We start from the raw sequence: 26641 nt of genomic DNA on the forward strand, positions 1-26641 counted from the left end.
CTTTTCATGTACCTGATGACCATTTGGATGTATTCTGTGGTAAAATGTCTATTCAGTTCCTCTGCCCATTTTTTAAATCAGATTGTTTGCTTTTTTATTATTGAGTTGTACAAGTTCTTTATATATTTTGGATATTAATCCCTTATTGAATATATCATTTATGAGTAGCTTCTCCCATTCAGTAAGTTGCCTTTCATTTTGTTGATGGTTTTCTCTACTGTGCAAAGGCTTTTTATTTTGGTGTAGTCCCAATAACTTATTTTTGCTTTTGTTTCCCTTGCCTCAGGAGACATATCTAGAAATATATTGCTAAGGTCAGTGTGAGAAATTACCGCTTATGTCTTTTTCTAGAAGTTTCATGGTTTCATGTCTCACGTTTAGGTCTTTAATCCATTTTGAGTTTATTTTTGTGTATGGTATAGGATAGTGGTCTGGTTTCATTCTTTTACATATTGTTATCCAGTTTTTCCAGCACCATTTCTTGAAGAGACTGTCCTTTCCCCATTGTATATTCTATTCTCCTTTGTTGTAATTTAATTGAGCATATATGCATGGGTTTTTTTTCTGGGCCCTCTATCCTGTTCTGATAATTATGTGCCTGTTCTTATGCCAATATGGTATTATTTTGATTACTAGAGCTGTGTAATATAGTTTGAAGCAGGAAGTTTGATGCCTCTACCCTGTTCTTCTTTCTCACGATTGCTTTGGCCATTTGGGACCCTTTGTGGTTCCATACATATTTTAGGATTGTTTGTTCTATTTCTGTGAAAAATATAATTGGAATTTTGATAGGGATCACATTGAATCTGTAGATTACTTTGGTTAGTTTAGACATTTTAACAACATTAATTCTTTTAATCCATAAACAGAGAATATATTTCCATTTATTTGTGTCTTCTTAAATTTCATTGGTGTCTTATAGTTTTCAGTGTATGGACCTTTCACCACTTTGGTTAAATTTATTTTACTCTTTTTGTTGCAACTGTAAATGGGATTGTTTTCTTAATTTCTCTTCCTGATAGTTTGTTATTAATGTATAGAAACACAACTAATTTATTATAGTGATTTCATATCCTGCAACTTTACTAAATTTTTTAGTAATTCTAACAGTTTTTTATGGAATCATTAGGATTTTCTGTATGCAGAATTATGTCATCTGCAAATAGAGACAGTTTTATGTCTTTTCTGATTTGGATGCCTTTTATTTTATTTGTTATTATTATTATTATTATTATTAAATTGTGTAGTAGCTCTGGCTAGATCTTTTGGTACTATATGGAATAAAAATGGCAAGAGTGGCCATTCTGATCTTGTTCCTGATCTTAAAGGAAAAGCTTTCAGTTACTCACCATTGAGCATCTGTCATATCATTTTGGGCTTATCATATATGGACTTTATTATGTTGAGGTATGTGCCTCCTATACCCAGTTTCTTGAGTACTTTTATCACGAATGGATATTGAATTTTGTCAAATGCTTTTTCTGCATCTATTGAGATGATTATATGACTTTTTATCCTTCATTTTGTTACTGTGGTATATCGCATTGATTTTAAGTATTGAACCATCCTTGTATCCCTAGAATAAATCCTGCTGAGCAGGGAGCCTAATGTGGGACTCGATCCCAAAACCTTGGGATCATGACCTGAGCCAAAGGTAGATGATTAACCACTGAACCACCCATGCATCCCTCAGCCATTATTTCTTGAAATAAGTTTTCCGCCTGCCTCTTTCTCTCTTCTTTTTCTGGGACCCTTATAAAGTGAAAAATTGGTCCACTGGATGTTTTCCCATACCTCGCTTAAGCTATCTTCATTCTCTTTTCTTTTTGCTCTTCTGATGGGATAAATTCCACTGCCCTGTCTTCAAGTGCTCGGATCCTTTTGTCTACTTTATCTCATCTGTAGTTGAACCCCTCTGTTGAATTTGCATACACATAGAATATAACTATAGTTCATTTGACAGACTTATTTCAGATTTTTAAGTCTCTTAAGTGATGTAGAAAATAAGAAATTTATAAGTAAAAATTTAAACCAATTCTCTTCCAGATCATAAAGTACAATTATTAATAAAAGCTACTGAATTGAGAATTCAATGAATCTCAGCCCTGGCTCTTCAACAAAATAACATTGGATGTCAAAAGATTCACCTCTTTTATTCCTGTTTCTCATCCTAACTGAAGCAGATGGGGTAACAAAGTATATAAGGTCTCTGACAACTCTAAAAGGACTGTGATCATACTTCTTACTCAAAATGTTCTCCTTAGTATATCATTTAGTAAATGGTACAAAGTCCATCATAAGTAAGTGATCCTATCAGGTTTTCATTTTTATAAACATTTCTCTTTCATGATTCACAGCCAGTGCACCTGTTTTTCCATTATCACTTTTTTCCTTCCCCTTCCCAATGTAACTATCATCATCAAATCTTTTTGCCTCAGAATATGTACCTGCTCATGGCTCCTTATATTTCTGTTCATCTGGCTCATTTCTGTCTACTTTCCTGAGAAAGAACATTTCAAAAGCAGAACTTACTTAGTTTAATAGACTTATCGGCAGTCATAGACAACACAGATAATTAAATACTATCTCTAATAAAATAGCTTCTCAATAATTTATAGAAATGGAAGAATGCAAAATGTCAAACTGTTATTGTTGAATCTACCTTTTAAATATCCAAGCAGATAATATTTATGTAAGGTATGTGTTTTAATATTTATACAATAACGTTTTAATATTTATGATACTTATTTAATATTTTGATGTTTTACTAGTTACTATTCATATTTTTGTATTTATATAATCCTTCTTCTAAGCCTGAGAAGATACAAATATCAAATTTGGCCCATGTCAATCCCTCTTGGGAGGCTAACACAATTAGGCAATGCTATGACTAAGAGCAGCCACCAGGAGAAAGGGGAAAAAGGAGCCAAGATCATCCCAAGGCAGGACACTTCACTCTAGGGAGGTAGCTGGAGCTATGACTTAATTGGGAATAAAAAACAAGTTGTCCTCCAAATACGAGACTGGGAGTAATATTTATATTTCACCACGACTACCTACCTGATCTTTGCCACTCTCTGAGGAAGGAGGCTCGAATGTGTGTGTGTGCACATGTGTTTATAGACCAAAGAGGGGGAAATGGGTAGAAAATGTACCAAGGAGATAGCCAAAGGGGAAATGATTTTTAAGAAACAAACCAACTCAGAGAAAAAGTATAATTATGCATAGAGTGGGAAATGAAAGGTACAGATAGCATGATAACTTGTAAGACTATGAAAAGAAGTCATTACTGTTATTATTTTTATGTTGTTGAGTATGTTGAAGCTTTATTACTGGTATAGCCAGTTACCTGCTTAGCAATGTATATGTTTCCAAAGTATGTAAGTCCCTTGTGTAAACACAGGACTTTCCATAAAAACTTTTCTATAAAATCAGTGAAACAATTGGGCACATCACAATCCCTAGGCTAGCTCTCTACAATATTTAAACCATGTAGTAGACAGACTCTCATATGGCCCCAGTTATCTCCACATCTTGATATTTATGCTCTGCATTATTCCTTCCCATAAAAAGACTATGTGTGGCTTCCATCTTGGATGCTCTCTCTCATTCTCTTGGATTGCTTCCTCTGGAGAAATCCAGCTGCCATGGCCTGAGAGCCCTGTGGAGAGGTCCACATGAATAAGCTTGGAAACAAATCTCCTGAAGCATATAAATAGCCACCTGAGTGAGCTTGGAGGCAAATACTCTCCCAGTTGAGCCTTGAGATGACTGCAGGTCTAACTGACATCTTGACTACAACCTTCCGAGAGACTGAACAAGAGCCACCAGCTAAGCTGTTCCCAGATCACTGGTGTACAGAAACTTTGAGATGGTAAATGCTTATTGTGTTAAGCTGCTAAGTTTGAGGTAATTTGTTGCAAAGTAATATATAACTAATACAAGCCAAAACAGATAACACATAACATAGCTGAAATGCTGTATGAGGTGCAAGAGAAGAGTCAGAATCCAGGTAGGCAGAGGGTTGTACAGGACCCAGAAGAAGAGTGCTCACTAAGCACCTGTGTTGTTCTAGGCACCATGCCAGGCACCTTACAGACACATCTTAGGTTATTCTCATTACGTTGTAACACTGGCATCATTATCCCCACATCACATGTGAGTAACCTAACATTCTGAGGGGTTAAATACTTTGCCTAACTTTATACTGCTAATAAGTAGCAGATGCTGGGTTTTGAACTTTCTCTCCCCCATCGTCCATATATACATATGTATACGGAATAGCTCCAAAGCTCCTGCTTCTATTACAACCCTAATTGCAATGAATAAGGCAGGCAGATACTTCATAACACTGCTAATGAGTGAAAATACACCCTGAGCCTTTCAGACATAGACCTAACATTTTATGTGGTCACAGCTGAAGTAGGATGCGTGGAGCGCTGTGGGGACATGCAGAGAGCACCTGCTTGTAGTGCGGCTGAGGATGTGGTGTGGGAAGAGGACGGAGGGAGAATCCCACAGAGGGGATTACATTAGAAATGAATAGCACAGCTTCTCTGTCGCCCCTGGCAGAGCCTGGGCTCTGGAATCAGACCGACATGGGTTCAGACCAGTTTTGGCTCTGTGACCCAGACAAGTTACTTCTTGCCGCCATAGTTTCTTTATCTATACTGATTAAATGAGGCAATGCATATAAATTGCTTGGCAGAGGGCCAAATATATAGCAAACGTAGATGTTCACAATTAATAATGCTATTATTTGCTCTTCAAAACTGACTTTTCATGAGTATGTTATTACTAGTATTACCTTTTATGCTTATCAGTCTGAGTGATTTTTTTAAGGGGGGAAAATATTTCCCTATGTTAATTGGGCAAGAGGAAGGAAGAAAAAAAATGAGAGAGACTATGAGAAAAGAAAAAGGTGGGTGAAAACAAACTGTATGTGATTGGGAGGTAATGACTGCATGAGGCCTGTGACTGTCTCCAGAAACAGAGGCAGGGAGGGAGGCTGCCATGTGGACTCTCTCTGTGGGGAGTAAAGACTGCATTTTTCATATTGTCACAACACCATCGGGTCCACGGTCATTCAGTGAGTGCACAATGAACTCATTCATTCTTCCATTCAGCAAATACTGTGGAAACCTCTTGCGCACCCTCAGGCTTCCGTGAGGGTAGCATCGCAGGGCTTATATACTAATAAGGCAAGACAGGCAATGAACACATCACATACAAAATAAAACTATATGCAGAAAGGATGGATACATTTGGAATATGACAACTGCTAGGGAAACATTAAAGCAGGAATATGGGCTGGAAAGACAAAGGAGGGTATTGTGTTGTTTTAGCGAGGGTGATCAGGAAAGTCCTAGATGAAGCAAGAGATTCTGCAGCTGACAGCAACACACCCCTTTCAGTGCCCTGCGGCCAGAGCCTGCGACACACTCATGCAAGTGGCGAATCAAGGGACAGGAAGAAATGAGAAGACTAGGTGCTTGTTAGTTTCCAAGTGATAATAGAGATAACTAACTTCTAAAGTGTAAAGACTATGATTTCTTCTGGAAGTAGTTTTTAAAAATATATTTGATAATCATTTATAAGAAAGGAAAAGTATGCTTTACTCATCTACCCAGGTTTCCAAACATGCTGTTCTTCACCTGCATTGATCTGCCAGTCCTCCCTGTGTCATTTGCAAGGCTGTCCAGGACTACTTTGATGAGGCTAGTGAGGAGCTGAGGGTGCATTTGTGTGATTTCAAATCAAATTTTGTGTCCCAGTCTCCTCGCTGGCCTCACCATAGGTACCAGCCCTGATTGTATGGTTGATTGGCCCTGTTAGCGGGTTAGGTTTTGCTTTTGCATTGTATTGGCTTTAAAAAAAAAAATTGGTATGTGCTTCTTTTTGAAAATGTCACTCAATACAAAAAATTAAAGGGAGAAAGTAATAAAGCATCCCAGGTCCTACTGCCCAGAAATAACTAGCCTCAGTCATTGGCATATATTGTTATAATCTCTCTATGCATATATAGAGAAAGAAGGCTGGTAGATATATATAAGCGATGTAGTTAGTCAAAGAAATAAACAGGTATAAATAGAAATTATTTTATAAAGAGAGGATAGTACTATACATGATATTTTTAAGAAAAAAATTAAATCTGATTTTGTCTTAATTAAATTTAAATTACAGGAATGACTGAAACTTAGGTAAATGTTTCTTTACCCAAAAGATTTTTTTTTTCCTGAAAGGTCCTCCAAAAATTAAAGAAAAATAGTTAACTGAAATTATTCAAGTGTGGAGAGTGTTAGCGAGAATGCCAGGGCTGAGGAGAAGAGCTAGATTTTTCCAATTCAGTGTTGCTTTGCTCCAACTAGAAGAGATGAGATGATTAGCACACTCACTTTTCCTCCAGACTTCTGATTTTTTGTTTTCTTTTATATTCTATTCTGAAACCATAATTTACCCAGTATCTAGAGATAAATTCTGTAATTGATTCACATTAGCTTCCCTGTTCCTGTCCTTGCCCCATACAGAATAATCAGCTTTTCAACACCTCAGTTTTAAATATGAATGGACAATCAAAAATCACAGGGCATTTTGGGGATTCCTCCTATATTAAATAGTGGAACCAAGATAACTTAAAAAAATTAAAAGACCCTTAGAGGAGATAAGAAAAGATGACTAGAGTTCTACTTCTGGTTTCTGATGTGACAGTGTAAAAGCCTCCACAGAGCTACTGCTCAGCAAAACTTGTGTTCAAAAACAAAAACAAAATTATGTTCAAAAAGAACAATTTAAAGTCTCTGGAGATTATCCCAAGGGCAAAGAGCAAAGGAAGACACATTTATTCAAGCAAATCTGCTAAAACTTCACAGGAACAAGAGTCTGTGGCATTTGAACCAACACCTGCTCCTTTCCCCTCTTCCCAGCTCAGAGAGATAGCAACTCCATTCCAGACAGGTGCCACCGAGAACACAGGGCTCCCTGTGCCCCCAGGTCCTAGTCAGAGGGCCATATTCTCAGAAGTGGCAGAACATCACTTTCCAATGTATCTCTGAGGCCAGTATTGCTCTGATACCAAAACCAGAGAAAAACAACAGAAGAAAATTACAAACAAATATCTCTTATAAAAACAGATATGAAAATCCTCAACAAAATACTAACAAACTTATGAAAAGGCATATAAAAAAACAAAAATTATATATATATAATTGCATATATAAAATGAATTATACATATAAATAAAAAGAATTACACACCATGTGCTAGTGGGATTTATCCCAGGAATTAATACCCAAAAATCAACTAATGTAATACCCCATAGCTGTTAAAAAAAAAAAAAATCACACGATCATCTCAATAAACACAAGAAAAACATTGGCAAAATGCAACATCCTTTCATGATTAAACAATAGTGGAAAACTGGATGCTTTCCCTCTAAAGAACAAGGTAAAAACATCCATCCTTCCCACTTCTATTCACCAGTGTAGTAGAGGTTCTAGCTAGGACAATTAAGAGAAAAAAAAAAAACTACAAAGCATCCAGATAGGAAAAAAAAGACATAAAACTATCTCTATTTGAAGATGACATCTTACATAGAGATAATCATGAAGAGTCCACTAAAAAAACTATTGGAACTAATAAACTAGTTCAGCAGGTTTACAGAATACAAAACAATTATACAAAAATTGACTGTATTTCTAAGCTCTGCAACAAACAATCTGAAAATTAAACAATGCCTAACAATAGAGTAGTGCCTTCCAAACATCAAGGGATATGGTTTCTAATCTCCTGGTGTGCATTCAGCAAGACTGTTATTCAAAAGTAATTTCTGACATGCAGAGCCTCAGAAATAATTTCTTTCCTGTCTTAGGAAGTTTCCAGAAAATATGCTGTTCAAAACAGAAAAGTACACCACAAAAGTGAAAAACCAGAATTTAAGAGATCTTTAAGGGACATAACACCAAGAAGATCTATAGGTCTACTGGTAGAGGTTGGAGCAGCACAGAAGGCTCTATGACAGTTTTACTGAAAAAAAAAATAATGGAACCAGATAAATATGGTGGTGCTTTATTTTAAAAGATTTTACTTATTTATTTGAGAGAGAGAGAGAGAGAGAGAGAGAGCAAGCGGTGGTGGGGGGGGGACAAACAGAGAAAATCTGAAACAGACTTTGTACTGGGCATGGAGTCCAATGGAGGGCTCTAACCTACAACTGGGAGATCATGACCTGAGCCAAAACCAAGAGTCAGATGCTTAACTGACTGAGCCATCCACGTGCCCCAGTATGGTGATGCTTTTAAATAACAAGAAGGAACAAACAAAATCACCAACAAAAAGGAAGGATTGTTATAAGAAAAACATTGCAAAAGAAAGGAAAGATGCTTAGGGCAAGGACAAAAGCATACAAGAAAAAAGTATACTCATAGGATACTACTTGGTTCTGCAATGACACTTTCATGCAATTATTTTTCATTAACGAAAAGTGATGATATACTATATTGGAGGACAGAGAGATGAGAGTATAAGAGAACTAAATCTTCATCTGTCATAGCAGAAGGTCTCACACTGATAAACTGAAAAAATGGTATAATAAGAGCACATTATTTAAAGACATGATAATACTTATTTTAAAAAATAGCCAAAGAAGTTAAAGTTGGCTGTTTCTGGGATATGGGTAGTGATGAATGCAAAGAATGTTGTCTTTTATTATAAGCTTTTATATTATTTGATACACATTTTTAACAAAGTAATATATTTTGATAAGGCCTTTCATTATGTGAAAGAAAGAAAGAATAATCTGCAAAATGATGATCAACTATTTAAAGATATATGATATTTTGTCCAGGAGACTTCTCAGCATAAGTGTTGCCATTTACCCATCACAATTGCAGTAATGTTAATATGTTCACTAATTTAGGGCAACACAGTGGTTAACTTTTTATTGTTGTTACTTTATGACAACTTTGTTGGAGATCAGACCTACATTCTGGATCTATCTGACTCTCATCTTGGTATTATTTTGTTTCTTTATCTCTTGTATTTCCTATGAAAAGGAAATTAGGCATAAAGGCTTGAATAAACACAGGTGAAGCATTTTTGGTAAGCATACTTCATAGTTGCTGTGTATTTCATTTTAGAACTTGTCAGAAGATGAGTAATGCTAAGTGTGGTTACTTGGTTAAGGTGGGGACCACCAGATTCCTGCATTATAAAAAACATATTTTAAACAAAAACAAACCCAAAACACTCATCTCTCACTCCTTAAGTACATCATCACAGTTTGTAGATGCCTTCCCTGGCCCCCGGTCTCCACCCCGTTCATTGAAGAGTGGCCCACTTTTGTCTGTTTTGGTAATGCAACAAGTTGTTCTGAAATGAACCAGGAGCTTAGGGTGAGAGTCAAGGCCCAGGACAGGGAATACAAGGGAACTGCTACAGAATGGCATGGAACCCAAAGCAAATGGTTAAAAATGAACAACACATGGAAAATGTGGGATGGAGAGAGAAACATAAAAATCATAACCACATCTGACATCTCCAGTAATGGAGTGAAACAAAGCAAGTAACACATTTGGCTGTCTTCGAGTCAGAAGGATTCATCTTCACCATTCCATGGCGGTGAAGGAGACCCTTTTCGATGACTTGAACCCTTTTCATGTTGTTCTACCATGCCTTTTATTTCTTCTGCTTTGGCCAGTAATTTCAATCATCAGAGAAATCTCCAGGTACAAAATAATGGATAGACTAAATTGATGCTTTCTGAAGTATGTCTGAAAGACAGTGATGTTGGATGAAAAATCTATAATAGCTTAATTGTTTTTATCTCACTCTTTTAAAGATTTCATTTACTTATTTATTTTAGAGAGAGAGTGTGTGCGAGTGGGGGGAGAAGCGGAGGCAGGAGAAGAGTGAGAATCTGAAGCAGACTCGGCCCTGAGCGCAGAGCCCCTCGTGGGGCTTGATCTCAGGACCAGGAGATCATGACCTGAACTGAAACCAAGAGTCAAACACTTAACCGACTGAGCTACCCAGGCACCCCATCTCACTCGTTCAGATGTATTTTTGTGGGTATGTTTTAGAAATACATCAGTACAGTAGTGTATGATTACAGCGTATAAATAAGTAAAATATATATTGAGAGAGTTAACTGAAAAAAAGGACATGTTTGTTTAAGAAAAACCACAAGTAATTTGTAGGGTGATACTTAAACACCACATAAATATTGTTCTCCGACCATCTTTTCACCTACCTAGTAGTTTTAGCATTCATTGGTGATTTTTGCCTGCATCAATTATTTCTTTTTTTTTTTAAGATTTTATTTATTTATTTGAGAGGGAGAGAGCAAGAGAGAGAGCACGAGCCGAGCAGGGTAAAGGGCAGAGGGAGAAGCAGACTCCCCGCCAAGCAGGGAGCCCAATGTAGGACTCGATCCCAGGACCTCAGGATCATGACCTAAGCCAAGGGCAGACACTTAACTGACTGAACCACCCAGGCACGCTGCATCGATTATTTCAATGGAACTGCAAAAATAATGCTTTTTCTAGGTCTATTCTTCCTCCTATTTTGTTAACTACTTTTGTTCTATGAAGAAAGAACTTTTTTTTATTAACTGGGGATAAACTAGGACCATGGAATTTTAAAATTTCAGCCACTGATGACCATTGATATCTTCACCAGACCTCCTTCTTTATAATTTTGCATGTTGTGTTTTGCACATCTCAGGGAGGGGTAGGGGAGTTGACACAGTAGTTGTTGTAGACTTGTATAACTATTGTGACAATTTTCTGGAAGATAGAAAAAAGTGTTGAGGAGGGGCCTCTTTTCTAATTTAGACAGAGTTGTGTTTGGGCTAGTGGCTGGGACATATGTACCCGGTCCCTGGCCACTCAACTTGGAACCTCGGAAAGGAAATCAGCATCTGGAAACCATTCCAGGGCCTAGTCTGTTCCCCAGGTGTGCACCTCTCCCCAAAACTCTATCCTACCAGACACATTTCCTCTATTCTTAGCTTCCTTACCTACCATCCTTTATCATCTACTGATTGATAGCATTGAAGCAACACAAAATAATTTGGGGATATTTTCTAGTGTGAAGAAAGAAAGGGAAGGTACCTGTCCTTCACTGACCCAAAGGTTTCTGATGTTTCATATGCTCACCATGTGTCAGGATTTTCTCTCTTCTGTCCTGTGCAGGAGTAAACAGTATCCACCATTAATTTCTTTATCTCCTTATATTTCTAACAGATTATGATTCTACAAAGCCATACATTTTGCAATGCATTCATAGGCAACCATGAGAAATTGCTAGACATCTTACACAAAAACATTTGCATATACAAAGTCAGTGGTTTTTTGTGAAGACAGTCTCTATCTAGCAGAGCAGAGCAAAGTGTCTTCTTCTGGGCTCATTAAACACCTGCAGGGTCACTCTATTCCTAGCTCACCTAGAGCAACTGTCTGCTTAAAAGCTGTCACATCCACCTCCCCTTTGTGCTCTGTGTTAGAGCAGTTCACAGAGGGATAGAAATTTTCCAGTTTTTTCTCTCCCCCTCTTGCCCAGGGAACCTGTTGGCAATTACAGCTTTTACTTGACAAGGTCCTTTTGACACAGCATGCTGATGGCAGTTGCCTCCAGGAGGGTTCAACTGTTTTAGAAACAAGGTGACAGTTACCTGCTTCGATATCTGCTGGCTACCACTTTTGTTGTTAAAACTTTTTCAGGACTTTTGAGGGTGGTTATTTCTTCTTGTACCATCATGACAATTTTCTTCTCTCTCCATGGGTGCTGTCATATATAATTAAACTCTGTGCTCCAAAATAAAATCAGAAGTGGTGATTACCTTACCATCAGCTGAATGCCACTAACTCCATCCCTGTGCAATTTAGAGAAACTTCATGTGGTGACTTTTAGTTTTGTTTGCTTTCAACAAGAACTAGTCTAAAAACTAGAAGACCGGTTTGAACCATCCTGTCTGTATCTTGAAATCAGGATTTTCCCACCTTGGTCCTATGAACATTTCAGATTAGATAACTCTTTGTTGTGCAGAGGGTGTCCTGTGAATTATAGGGTGTTTGCCAGAATCCCTGCCTCTACCCACTAGATGCCAATAGGACCCTCTTCCAAGTGGTGACAACCAAAAATGTCTTCAGGCATTACCAAATGTCCTGGGGGATGGGGAGACAGCAAAATCATCTCTAGATGATCACTGCTCTAAATGATAAAGTATTGATATAGATTGTGTTCCATTTGATACCATACATTTCCTTCTTTTATTCTCTTTTAAAAGCCTCACAATATCCCTGCTTTGCCTAAGCATATAATAGAAATAAAGTTTTTAATCTTCCTTATTTTTCTAAAGAGTTATCCAAAGTGATGCCTAATGAGTTTAACCAATGAATGGGGAATCGGGAGGGGAATCCTTTTATTCTGTATAATAGGCTAAGCAATGCCAATTTATTCACAGTGAACAACTTTAAAAATACTGGGATCTCCTGCATCTTTGTGACTTCAGTCTTGTTCAGTTAGAGACATAGGAATCAAAAATTACATAGCTCCTTGAGACCCACGTTTAATCCCTGTTTATCCCTAGTTGCCTCCCTCCTCTTTGAAAACTTCAGAAACAGAATTTTCATTGCTTCTTTTCAGTAATGTACTTGAATGTTTTAACACATGGAAAAAGGACTTGGTATATTTTTGTCCATGTAATGATCAAAGTGAATATGACAATGCATTATTTACTAAATTAAAAAGCAATGTGGAAAAAAAAATACTAGAAACAAATTGATGTATTTGAAAAACACATACTGGTTTTCCCCAAAATAATGACAGTGTTTGTCAAAAAGATGTTGTGAATGCAGTCAAAGATCAATGTAATTGGGGCGCCTGGGTGGCTCAGTTAAGAGTCTGACTCTTGATTTCGGCTCAGGTCATGATCTCATGTGAGATCGAGCCCCACAGCAGGCTCCCAGCTGGGTATGGAGCCTGCTTATGATTCTCTTTTTGGGGGCACCTGGGTGGTGCAGTTGGTTAAGCATCCAACTCTTAGTTTCAGCTCAGATCTGATCTCAGAGTCGTGGGATCGAGCCCCACCTGGAGCACCACGTTAGGCTCCACACTCAGTGCGGAGTTTGCTTGAGTTTCTTCCTCCCTCCCCCTCACCCCCCGCACCCCCTCCCATACACGCTTTCTCTCTCTCTCTCTAAAATAAATAAATAAGTAAATCTTTAAAAATAAAAAAATCAATGTAAGGATGGTCACTTGATGAAAAAGAAACAGAGTGACAGGTGATAATCCTGCATAATACTAGCTGGCACTCACATAGTTACTCTTTGCCAGACACTGTGCTTAAGGGCTTTGACCTCAGAACAGCCCAAGATGGGGACACCGTTGTCTCCATTCCATCAGTTGGAAAATTGAGACACAGGCGAGCTTAAGTATCAGGCTTGAAATCACCAGCTAGGAGGTGGCAGAACCAGGGTGGGAATCCAGTTAATCTAGCATCAGTGGCATTTTACCACTATCCTAAATTCTTCTCAAAGTACAAAAGCTAACTGGTTGATTCACTTAGATCTGGCTTTGAATCCCAGCTCTGCTGGGTCAATGCGAGCAAGTTAGATGACTGACTTCAGCTTCCTCATTTATAAAATGGGAGTAAAAACACCTGCCTCATTTACTTTAATGCCAATTAAAGGCATTAAAGTAAATGACCTACAGTACATAGTAGATGCTTGTTAAAAGTGGCTGTAATGAGGATAACTATTATTACCTGAGGTTGGGGAGGTCGGGCATGCAAAGAATGATGGGCACCTTGAGGCCCAATCAGGACAGGCGGGTTAAGATCTTTTTCCCCAATTGAAAGAGCAGAGCTGGAATTCAGGAGGTTTGTGCTGGAGACAGAGAAGGAGGCCTCCCTGTGCTGTGTAGAGTCTGTGGCCTAAGTCTTGGAAGTTTTATCCTCACTGAGGGAGATAGTAAAAGAAAGGGGGAAAGAGGGCACCTAGGTGGCTCGGATGGTTAAGCGTCTGCCTTCAGCTCAGGTCATGATCCCAGGGTCCTGGGATCAAGTCCCGTATCGGGCTCCCTGCTCCTTAGGAGCCTGCTTCTCCCTCTGCTTCTCTCTCTCTCTCTCTCTCTCTCTCTCTCTCTCTCTCTCTCTGTCTCTCATGAATAAATAAATAAAATCTTTAAAAAGGGGGGGGGGGGGGAGAAAGGCCAGAAGCTGAGGACTTGTCTGCACGCAGACTGGGGGAAGAGGAACCAGGAAGAAAGCAAAGAAGGAGCAGGAGAGGCACCGGGGGACTGAGCATCATAGAGGAGAGAGTCTCAGCATGGAGGAAGTGGTAGATGGGTCCGGAGGAGCTCCCTGATTCCTAGGAAAGAGGCATGTCTGCAGAAGCCAAATGGTAAAGGGTTTCATGATAATTGGAGGTGAGGGAGTGGAAACTGGAGAAGGAAAGAGGAAAAGTCGTGACAGCTTAAATAGGGAAGCGAATCAAAAGCAGCCCCTTTAGGAAACAGGAGCTCTGGGTAATAGAGAGAAGTGGAGGGAGGCAGTGAACAGGCAGGCGAGAGAGGGACCGCTCAGGGAAGCAGGAACAGAGCTGCACGTGTGAACCCCCAGAAGGAAGAGGGGAGAAGGAGATAAATGACAATATTGAGAGATTTGCTAACATGGAGAGGAAGGGAATTGATCCTCCCAAGGAACAGTCTCCAGATTCATAGTAAATGCACGATGCAGTTGGGTGGAAGGGTGAGCCACTGGGGCCTGAAACAGGGAGGGTACTGCTGTGGGATATGTAACAGGGAGTCGAGGAGAGCTGATTCAAAGATGGGTGACTTCAGAGAGGCCTCAGCACAGGCCACTGGAGATACTTTGTTTCAGGCTGCAGCACTGAGCTTCTGCAGGGAGGAGATCACAGGCTGCTCATCGGAAAACAGGCTGATTATGGATTTCCATTACATCTTGCAGCCTACACTCTGTCCACTCAGATGCTTATGGCATGGCCCCTGGCTGTTCTAGATCTGAGCCTTGCTCCCACCCCGGCACTAAGTCTCAGGTATTCCTGTGATCCTGGGAATGTTCCCTGTGGACTCACTTAGCATCACTCTTGGTCCACACAGCCGAAACTGGTGCCCACATCCTGGCCTGATCCCTGAGAGGTCTGGCTACATCTTCATAAGCCCGGGTTCTTCTTTGAGCATCCCCAGCTGCTTTTGCTTAGGACCCACCAACAATACCTCTCTGGGCTTCCCAGCTAATGTTTTAGGGGCTGAATAAATCCTCCAGCTTCAAAAGGATTTACTCCCTATTGTAATAAGATGTTATTTAACAGTACCTGATGTTATCGGACCAGAATTACAAAATCAGGTAAGAATTAAGCAGGATCGAGGATGGGGAAAGTGAGAAAATGGACGTGAGGTGGGTGATTTTGAGCTGTTATTTAGAACAGTAAATAATTGAAATAAGTGAAGCCAGAATGCAGATTATACTCTAAAAGAAGAAGGAACATCAGGATGAGATGAGTGTTTTCAGTAAGAGCCCGGAAATGTGCTGGAAATATCATAGGACTTGGAGTCTGTCAAACCTGGGCTCACATCCTAGCTGTGTGATCGTGGATAATATACTTTACCTCTCTGAACCTTAGACTTCCAGTACAATTAAATTTGGGGGCTCTGAGTTAACCAAAGCTTATTAAGTTGCCGTTTTTGAAAAAGGAAATCAATAAAGTCTGCCTTGTATGGTTGTTGTGAAAATGAAAAGGGAATGTATGGAGAATATCCAGTGTATGCCTGGCATAGAGCAGGTACTCAAACATTGGAGGGTACTATTACTGCTAGGGAAAGATAAGGGATTTTGATTTGAGGCAGAGAGTCTGAATGTCTTTGATCTCAGTTAAAGTCAGCTTGGACTTGATTATCTATAACTTCAATTTGAACAGTTCTCTGCACTGCAAACTATAGTTGTGGCCAGATCTCCTGTTCACGTGGCACAGGAAGGAACAGTCGACTGTAGTTGAGCCAGACGCTATTAAACCACTGACCTTGAAACAAAGGCCAAGGTGACATTTGCCCTGCCCCTCTCAGATCTGCTTGCTCTCCCGTTTCCCTGTTTTTGCTACTGGGGCCACCCCTGTAGCATTCATTCTTGGCAACCCCCTCCCTTTTCCCCCTCCCTGCCACTGTGACCAGTTAATTCTCTCTCCGTTGCGTTCTCCACATCCCCTCTTACTGTCCACTGCCCTGGCTCCGGTCTCCTCATCTTGTTCTTGGGCTCTGAATGGCTCTCCTTTCTACCGAGTCCTTCTCCATCAAAAGATAAACTGAGGGCATATTAAACATGTTAAGAGTTTATTTGAACTCTTATTGATATAAGAGTCGATTTGAATCAGGCAGCCACCACACCCAAAGGGGTTAGGAGTTCCCCCCCCTGCCCCCCAACAGGAGCCAAGGGAGACTTTTATAGGGAAAAGGCAGAAGAAGGAAATCATTGATTGGTTATAACCTAAAGCCTATTTGGCTGTTTGTGATTGGTTGTCCTTAGCGTTTTGATTTCATGACCGTGAGGCATTTACAGGCTTAGATCTTGGTTTGCTTATGTAGACCAGCCACCAAGGCATCAGAGCCCACCTCAGTCTAATAGCCTCCTTGTTTAATTAATTTTACACCTCCAACAGCCTTCTACATTGCTTGGTACATGGTAGTTTTTCATGAAAAAACTGTTCTAAAAATAAGCTTGTAATTTACTATGATGTACAGAATGAAGTGAAAGCTCTAGTAGATTTAAGACTCTCAAAATCTGGTTCCTTCTTAACTCTTCAACTTTTTTTTCCCCAGCCTCTTCCCAAAAGTCAAGGCTCAAAGGTCCCTAAACTCGCCTGTGTGTTCCTACTTTCCTGCCTTGCTCTCCTGATTCCAGATCATTCTTCTTCCACCCTGGCTCTGTTCACCTACCTGTTGCCTATCTCTTAAGGCTGTACTGCTTTTCCTTTGCCTCCCCGAAATGCTTCCATAGAACAGTAAATCCAGCCCAGAGCAATTCCTTCCTTCCCTAAATCCTCAGCATGTACCTTCTACGACAGAAGCTCCCACATTTTCTTGGAATGTTAATAGATGTTACACAAAGACATGTTCCATGTTGAAATAAATGGGGAACTCTGGGCTAACAGAAGATGTGCAGATTATATTGTGGTGGGATCCTTTAATATGCTCCTATGCATGGAGAACCTCCAAGGAAAGGACCGAATATGAGTGTTTCCCCAACTTAATTGGTCTCAGAACACTTTTCACAGAGCATCTCATAGGACTAGTATTTCTCAGAAAAGTTTTCTGCCTTATTCATGTAGCACTTAGCATGTGCCAAAATACGTCTTTATGTCTGCATTTCATTTTGCCTTCCCTGAAGCATAGAAGAAACTCGAGGGCAAGAATGAAATCCTAGCCATATACCTAGGAAATGCTCTATAAATGTATGGATAGAAGAAAGCACAGTCTACCCCTGCATTTTGGGCCAACACAGCTGGTCGTGCGGACTGAGAACATCATGACATTAGGGGGCAACATTTGCCTGTATTACAGTGTAAGTAACACATCCCCAGACAGTGAACCACCTGGGCGAATACAGCCAGGGGCCCCTGTCTTCCAGCCCCTGTGCCCAAGAGCGCTGTCGTGTTTTCTTTACATACCCCAGAACATGCAGATCTTCCCATGCTCTTAAATATTCCATTCGCACAAAACCGTTGGTGAGTACAATGTATTTTACTGAAGATTTTAGGGGAGAGATGGCAGAGGGAATTTGCACCACACACCTGCAGCACACGTTTAAAAAGTTACCCAGTAGACATTTTAATTTTCCAAAGACACTAGTTAGCTCTGCCACGGCTATGGACATGTTCCACCCTCTGTCCTTCCCCCTAGAGGCACACTGACTCTCCTCCTTTTTTTTAAATTTTGATTTCTCTGAACCACTGTGACAACGCACAGAAGGAGGAAGTAAATACCCTCAGGCTGCCCTGGAAAGTATTACGTCAAAGAACCGCTGGTGTTTGAGGGCTTTCAGGGATGAAGTGGGAATGTCAGCAAAACAAACCAACACGAATCATATTTAATAGCTCAGTTATAAATAGCTACACATATCAGTTGGCTCATCACAATGGGATAAGGTCTATACCATGTGATATAAACTATTTCTGTACTGAACTGGTAAATACTGCTGGGTCTTCAGCCCCGCCCTGTCTGAAACCTTCAGCAGCTCACAAAATGCTACTAGCAGCATATGTGTGCTCTGAGCATCCCCAGCAGGGAAAGTGGGGTTGTGTTGGCAGAACCTTGTAAAGGGCAGCATCAAAGGTTGTCCCTTAGAGTCCATCTTCGGGCAAGTGAGGTTTGTACGTGAGGTACAATTAGGGGTTGGGAGGTGTGGGTCCACATGAGGGAGAATCAGCTGATTTCCCAGTCCCCCTGAGTCCAGAAAGCAGTCCTCTCTTACCTCCAGCTTCTTGTAACTGATCTTAAAGGCTAATGACCTTCTGGGAGGGCGAGGCCCCAGGCTAAGGAGAGCCCCTTTTCTTTTACTGAAACATTGAAGCCTAGCACAGTGGACCCACCCTTCAGCTCTGAACTACTGAGAGGCTGGGGTCTTTTGGCCATTCTTTGAAGTACTCAGTTGAACGTAGAGCTTCAAAAGAAGGGGAGAGCTATAAGTTGATTTACACCCAACTGTATGATGTTTAGCATTTGTTTCTCTGATGAAGTTACTGAATGCAAAATAGAAACGGCCAGTAAAACATACCATCTTGTTCTGGTTAAGCCCTAAGCCAGTAATTAGTGCAAATCTGGAGAAATATTTTATTAGAAACTTCAGTTACTGAGTGGCCTTGTTCTCCGCCTTTCTCTTCTCATAGCTGAGGCTGCTCTGTTCTTGTCAGCCTACAGCCCGCAGTCTGCCTGAGACCAAGCACCATGCCTTCAATTAAGTTGCAGAGTTCCGATGGAGAAATATTTGAGGTTGATGTTGAAATTGCCAAACAGTCTGTAACTATCAAGACCAGGTTGGAAGATTTGGGAATGGATGATGGAGATGATGACCCAGTTCCTCTACCAAATGTTAATGCAGCAATATTAAAAAAGGTCATTCAGTGGTGCACCCACCGCAAGGATGACCCCCTCCTTCTGAGGATGATGAGAACAAAGAAAAGCGGACAGATGATATCCCTTTGGGACCAAGAATTCCTGAAAGTTGACCAAGGAACACTTTTTGAACTTATTCTGGCTGCGAACTACTTAGACATCAAAGGTTTGCTTGATGTTACATGCAAGACTGTTGCCAATATGATCAAGGGGAAAACTGAGGAGATCCGCAAGACCTTCAATATCAAAAATGACTTTACTGAAGAAGAGGAAGCCCAGGTACGCAAAGAGAACCGGTGGTGTGAAGAGAAGTGAAACGTTATGCCTGACACTGTAACACTGTAAGGATTGTTCCAAATACTAGTTGCACTGCTCTGTTTATAATTGTTAATATTAGACAAACAGTAGACAAATGGCAGCAGCCAATCAGTTGTTTAAGCAGAATATTGTCCTCCTTGCATGTGTAGTTTGAGTACGGATTCCAAACTTATGGCTGAGTTTCTTCTAGTATGATCAAAAGTTTCTTTTTTCTTTGCTCTAAATAAACCTGAACTGTGGGTTCTCTGTAGAAGGTGGCATTTAGGGCTTTCCGAAACTCTCTTTGTAAAGCGATTTCTGCCTAGTTTCTTGTCTAGTTAACTTTAGTTTAATGACCTTTTAAAAGTTGGCATTGTAAATAAAACAAGTTGAAAAAAAATTTCTGAAATAGAATTAACAACATATTCTCTTTATTCATGAGTTGGAAACTGGAAAAAGGCTACCTGAGGTAAATGTTTCAAGTGGGGTTATTAGGATGTCTTCCAGCTTCCTGGAGTCAAGGAGTACCACTGGTATTGATTAGCCTGTATGTAGCAGGGCTCCCTTAATTGGATGTAAGGACTTGTTATTGCATTTTTAATCCTCAGCTTTGAATATGTTGGCTAGAGACTCAGTTACTACTCAGTTTGTGGTTTTGGGGGGAATATAACTAGCCAGTCTGTTAGCTTTTAGATTTAAAAAGACAAATAACCCATGTGGTTATGTCATCTCCTTATAATTATTGATCCCATGTGGGGGAAACTTCACACTACTTGCATGTAAAAAATAATTTAACCTTTAATGTTAAAATGTCTGGCAAAACCTAGAAAGCATCCATCATGAATGCAAGATACTTTCAGTGAAAAGTTACGTAGTAGGTGGTAAATGGTTTGCTTTTGTGTACTTAACTGTGTCTCTTCACTTACTAGTAAATGAGTTAAGTATATGTATGGTTCTGTAGCTGGAGACAGCTTGCAGGCAGTTCATGTCCTAGCTCGCTGGAGGCTGCTGACCTAACCCTTGGGTTCTGATAGACTTGCGTCTCTTCTGATTGTCATGATCTGGTTCCCTGGAGCCAGTGCTTCAGTTCTTAACTGGTGCACGTGGCCGCACAGGACTGCACTCATTGTTCCCAGCCTCTGCCCTACAGTAGAAGGAAGTTTTCTCGGTGCTTGAGATGGCTCACAAGTTGTTACGGCTTTTTCGTTCCTCCTTGTGCTCCTTTTTCTCTTGCTTTTCCATTTAGCATCATCTGTATTCACATGTAGTCCTACCGCATTCTCTTTGTGTTTACTGTGAGCTGTTTTGGCTCAGATTATTCACTGATAGTAGTTTGCCTTTATACTTCACTTCTCATTTGCCCTGAATCTGTATCTCGTTTAATAAAGTCCCATATACTGTCAAAAAAAAAACAAAAAAACTTTAGTTACTGACAGGCTGCCTTTAGGTCCTGTGCACACTCTCAGATGGCCCTCTCTTGCTCCCTCTCATGTGTCCCCATGCAGGGGAGGCCGCAAAGTCATGGCAAGGCTGTCTAAAGAAGGAAGCCATCATAGAATGACAAAGCTCTCCGACTCCCTTCCAAAGTGAGCCCAGATGGACTGTTAACCTTAAAAAATAAAACTGCTAACTATTTTACGGGCAAAAGATGGGTTTATTTGGGAATAGCAGAGAATTGCCTTCCAGAACAAGGAAGCTACAGCAAAACCTTAGGCAAAGCCATAGAACAAAGGAGGGGAAGGCTCTTTGAGAGAGCAAAGGGGGATGTTGGGAAGGCTGTTATGAACAAGAAGTCCATTGGAATAAACTGAGAGTTTGATGTACAGTGGCTTTTATGGACTGAGTTGTGACAGTCTGTCATTGGCTGAACTACTGCTGCTGCAGGAGGGAGAAAACCTTTCTTCCTCCCGCTGGGGTAGTAAAGTAGGGAACACATGCAAAGTCTGACTCTTCCTGTTGGATTTGCAATTGATGTGAGTGATTGGACCTGCGAGCTCCTCCTTCAGGCTCCCGACTCCATTCTAAAGGAGATTTCCCTTTATCAATTTTCACAAGCTGCAGTGTAGGGTTGGACCCAGTGACAGACAAGAGTAAGGGAATATGGGGACATATGGAATTTTCCCTTTTTTGGTAATCTTAAGAACTGTGCCTGGTTGTAAGGAGCACATTGGTCAGTTAGGGCCTATGGCTTAATAAGCCTGTTTGCATCAGGTTGATAGCCGCTGTGGACCCTTTTGCCTTGCTCAAGGTTCCATGGCTCAAGCCTGTCGCCTAAAAGTGGCCTCTATAACTTGGTGTTTAGATGCAATTTGCTGGCCCCTTTGGAATCCTGCAGTTCCTTCCAAAGATGCTGGCTGTGCCCTTAGGATGTGTTCCTGAGTGCCCTGGGTTCCGTTCCCTGCCTCTCAAATCTGTATTTGTCTCACCAGCTCTGTGGGTATCTGAAGGCCCAGCATCCTACACAAGACAGCCAAAGTGATAATGTTGTTAGTAACAAATAGCATAAAATAATTTTCATTTCTGATTATGTAAGTAATGCTATGTAGAGGGTACCAGAAGTGTGATCTGCAGACCAGCAGCATCAGCATCACCATGAGCTTATTGGAAATGCAGAAACTCAGGCCAAATCCCAGACTTAAATCAGAATCTGTAATCTGAGGTTCCCAGGTGATTCGCCTACTAAAGTTTGGGAAATACCGCTCTAGATGACCTGAAGGCCACAGCTATGTTAGATCCTGAAAGCCTTTGTCATCCTGCCTTCATGAGGCCTGATGGTATGCATCTTCCTGTGCATAGTAAGTGCTATATGTCTATGTATCGTTATTATTAGAACACAGTAAATAACTTTTGCTCATCCAGACTGGTGACTCTGGTAGAACTGGGAGAAAGTGAGTTTTGGGGATAGTGCCAGGAACTGATTCCTTCCCATGTCTCACCCAATCCATCCCTCAGATGACTTGTGCTAGTAGTTTACCTTTTACATAGAATCTGGTGGACAAATTCATGTCTTCATCTATGGATCTCTTACACCTAAATTTTCTGAGTTAATAAAATATAATGAGTTTTAAAATTGTAATTTCGGAAAGCTGTTTGTTACTTGGTGATGAATAGCAGACATAAAGGGAAATGTCAGGGGGGTGGGGGGTGGGGGGAATGCCAAAGAAGGAAGAAGGGAAAGGATGGAGGTGGGAGGGAAAAGCAGTCCTGAGAGCTTCGAGAAAATCTGGTCAGTCAGCTTCAAAAAGGTGTGGCCGGGTTAAGATAAAATATGCCAAGTGGCCACCAGTGAGTGATAGGATAATGAGTGAATTTTATTTTCTTCCTTCTGCTCTTCAGTATTTACGAAGTCTTCTACAATGAATGGGTATTGTTTTTATTACGAGGAAAAAAAATGGCAAGTGTTTTTGTAAATTAATCAAATGTGTCATTGGAAAACTCCAGATAACAAAGTTGTTCAGGGAGGCAGGAATTCAAATGAATAGTAACTGCATGTACAGTGGGAGAGAGGCTATGCCAGGGTAAAAATCTGATGCTCATTTACTGTAAAAGACCACCAAGAATTTCAAATGCATAATTCAGTAAAAGCATTAGCCTCAAAACAACTTTCTCACAGCTCTCTGGTTTCGGGGTTAACTTTGCTTGGCAAGTAGATTTTCATCACATGGAAAGAGCTAAAGGATGGGGAGGCTTGTGGCAGAGACCACAAATCCTCAGAAGCCCACCTTCTAACAGCTCAGTGTGGGCTTTGGCCACAAGTGTTTGGTTTCCTAGGGAGATGTTTCATGTGGAGCAACCCAAGAGCCTGGGGCCAGTGAGGACCTCTGCGTGTGAATCTAGGTGCCCTAGCACCATTCCCTGATTTTGAGAACTGGGTTCTCCCCGACATAGTTATCATATCCTAAAATTCGGTATTTTTCTGAAACCCCAAGCCTATGTTTCCATAGAAACTCTGTTATGATTATTGAATAGGATCCACGTTCCAGTTGGGTTTTTCAGAGATATTTTGCATCCTTTTTCTCATTTAATACTGGTACAGATTTTTTTTTCATCTCCACTTCAAAAGGAGAAGTATTGAAATCTATCAGCTTCTGAGATGGGAATAGTAAACTCTCTCAGTATGACTTAGAGTTTGCCATTCTCTCCCTGTGACATCAGTTTTTTTTTTTCCTTCACAAATCTATTTTGTGTCTCTGTTGCTAGGTACATATATGTTTGTTAGAGTTTCTTGGGTTCTTTTTTTGTTTGTTTAAACAAGCTCCAGGCCCAATAAGGGGCTGGAACTCATGACCCTGAGATCGAGAGTGGCGTGCTCTACTGACTGAGCCAGCCAGGGGCCCCCTATTGGATTATTTCTTTCTTTTTTTTTTATTAATAGCTATCATTTATCGGGCATTTAAAAGTGCTTTGTGTTCAAGTATTATTACAAGTTGACAAATGGGGAATCATCTGCACTTGATCAAGGAAGATAAGCTAATTTGTATTTTTTTGATTATGTTATATCACCATACATTACATCATTAGTTTTTGATATAGTGTTCCATGATTCATTGTTTGCATATAACACCCAGTGCTCCATGCAGAACGTGCCCCTTTAATACCCATCACCAGGCTAACCCACCCCCCACCCCCCTCCCCTCTAGAACCCTCAGTTTGTTTCTCGGAGTCCATAGTCTCTCATGGTTCGTCTCCCCCTCCGATTTCCCCCCCTTCATTCTTCCCCTCCTGCTATCTTAGACCTGTACCTCTGAAACAAATAATACATTATATGTTTAAAAAAAAAGATAGCTGGATTATTTCTATTATGACATATCATGCCTCTATTCCTGAAGGGCTGATGTTTTACTTGGCAGGTGCTGTAAGTGCACCCAGGGCAGTGCAGGTGAGGAAGAAAGAAGTGAGGTAAGGACAAATGCAAGGCCATGTGAAGCAGTGAGCTACTCCAGCGGCCAGTACTTCCCAGATAGCTCAGAAAGCATAGCTTTCACTGTTCTCCGGTAGGATTTTCTCCACAAGGGTTACGAGAAAGGACACCTGGCTACCTCCTCCCTCCCACCTACCCTTGATTGAGTCTTACCCCACTGGGACCTAATTCCCCCCATGTCAGTGTTGTCATCTGGCCCTTCAAAAGCTCCCAGGAAGCCAGCCCCAATGTCCAGAAATGTGGCCTCCCATCCAAAGCGGAGTGGAGTAGAGGTGGATGAGGCACTTGAGAAACTCTGAGAAGGTAGACAAGATTTATGTCTGGTACATCTCTAGTAACATATGTTCTCATGTAATAATACCCTGAGGTCAATTCAACGGACATCCTCCCCCCCCAAAAAAAAGACTGAAAAACTCAAAATCAATTCAGTAAACACGTGTTGAGGACTTAGCTTGTGCAAGTCACCGTGCTAGGTACCCTGAGGGGGAAATGATGCACAAGAACTGATTCGGGGCCTCGTGGGAGACGAGCCATCTCTTCCGAAAGATTTTGGGTTCAGAAAGACCTAGATTTGAATTTCTGCTCTGCTCCTTAGTGCTTTGTGAATTCGAATAAAATATTTAACTTGCTAAGGCTTGGTTTCCTGAGGAGAATAACAGTTGTTGCCTTACAGGATTGTTCTAAGACTGAAACGAAATAACAATGTTCAAGTAGCCAGTACATTTGATTACTGTTAAGTGTTATTTCCCTCTCAGAGGCTTAACTCAAGGGGTCAATTCATATAATTACAAAAACATCCATTCTAGGCAAAGGATGAACAAAGGACTTTGAAACAGAGAAAGGAAAAGAGAATTTAAGCCAAGGAAGCTCTGGGAAGGCTTCCAGGTCTGTAGTAAAAGAGAAAGAGAATCCCTTCCCCTTTCCTGGTGTGTGATCATCCCTTGGCAAATTTTCTCTTTTGGCAAACTTGGTCTTTGGCCCCCTACTTGCCTTGTGTCCCCGTCTCCTGCTCATGTTTCCTCTGCCCTTTAGATCCTTCGGTGGTGTTAAGCCCGTCCACGTTGCCTGACTTGGAGGTACAGGCAGTGTGGGCCGCGCTCCCCCAACCCAACTCCCTTGCCTTTGGAGGTACTGCTGTTTGTTCAAAAGCACACGGATTACACTAACCCCAATCAAGCTGCGTGACTGGTGGTGGCCTTTACCCTCCTAATGTTTTGTATTTCTTCCTCACTGAAGCTCATTTCACCAAGACAAATCTAATCACAATCACTCCCAGGAGAGTCTACCCATTGAGCGAGCTCCCCCAAGCGTTGTTGGCTTTTCAGGATCTTCCTTTCACCACCCTTAGATCCATAGGTTCTCTGGAAGCTGCTAAGTTTTCCATGGCAGCTTTCCTGGAGGAGTTCTGGCCAGCTGAGCGTCGATGCTACCTTTCAGGGAGCAGATGTTTACCAGTCAAGGGCTATTTGTTCACAGACCATGGAGGAGCTAGGTTTCCATGCTGCTCCCCTGCGTTTTCCAATCATAAAATGTCCTCTCATAAAAATCCTTTCTCAGCATTTTCCTTTTTTTCCTTAGCATATATTCCATATATTAAGGATAGCATCCAATATTTTGGTTAAGGAGAGACCTAAAGAGCAGCAACACTTTTAATTTCCTATTTGAAAAAATCCTAGTATTCACATAAGAAACATGTGAAAACAAACTCCTTATTTGATCAGGTAAAAGGGGTGAGGCTTATCAGGAATTATGACACACACTTCACCTTCACATAGTCATTTCTCCTATGTTCCCAGTTAGCCTGAGTCTTTCTCTACAGTGAGCCCAAGATGAAATGGCTCCTATCTTAATATTTATTCTTCTCACCTGATATTTCAAGAAGTCTGCCAGTACAGAGTGAGAAGGCCAGCTGCGCAAACCTTAAAGGGTACTTTGAATTTAATTTAGCAAGGTCTTCCAGAAATGCTACAGCCCATTGCTAAATGATCCTCCCACCCTGCCTTGTGGTGGCGGTGGTAGATCTAGGAGGGAGCAGAGGCAATGGGCCATAGTGGAAGAGCACCGGATTGACACTGGGACAAGGTATTTGCTGCACCACTTCGTAGCTGTATGTATGACACGACCAAGTTACTCAATCTTATGGGCCCTCTTTTTCTCACATTTGAAATGTCAGTGGCAAAAAAAAAAAAAAGTAAAAGTAAAAATAAAAATAAAAATAAAATGTCAGTGACAAGCCATACCCATGAGATCAACAAGAAATGAGATCATCTGACTCGTACAGCACTTGAATACCTGTGTGCT

The 26641-nt window shown here is 40.8% G+C and overlaps 1 pseudogene across 1 annotated transcript in view; it reads left to right on the forward strand.

Annotated features, from left to right (window-relative positions):
• Positions 1-20073, forward strand: part of LOC114204504 (S-phase kinase-associated protein 1 pseudogene) — a 28815-nt pseudogene extending 8742 nt beyond the window's left edge. The window contains exon 3 of the transcript XR_015768436.1: positions 18897-20073. The product of XR_015768436.1 is annotated as an S-phase kinase-associated protein 1 pseudogene (transcript). The remainder of the gene's footprint in view (positions 1-18896) is intronic.
• The last annotated feature ends 6568 nt before the right edge of the window (positions 20074-26641 follow it).

This window comes from Eumetopias jubatus, unplaced genomic scaffold (genome assembly GCF_037043125.1).
Source record: "Eumetopias jubatus isolate StellerSeaLion01/CBP00866 unplaced genomic scaffold, mEumJub1_p1.0 scaffold_6, whole genome shotgun sequence".
Classification (NCBI taxonomy): domain Eukaryota; kingdom Metazoa; phylum Chordata; class Mammalia; order Carnivora; family Otariidae; genus Eumetopias; species Eumetopias jubatus.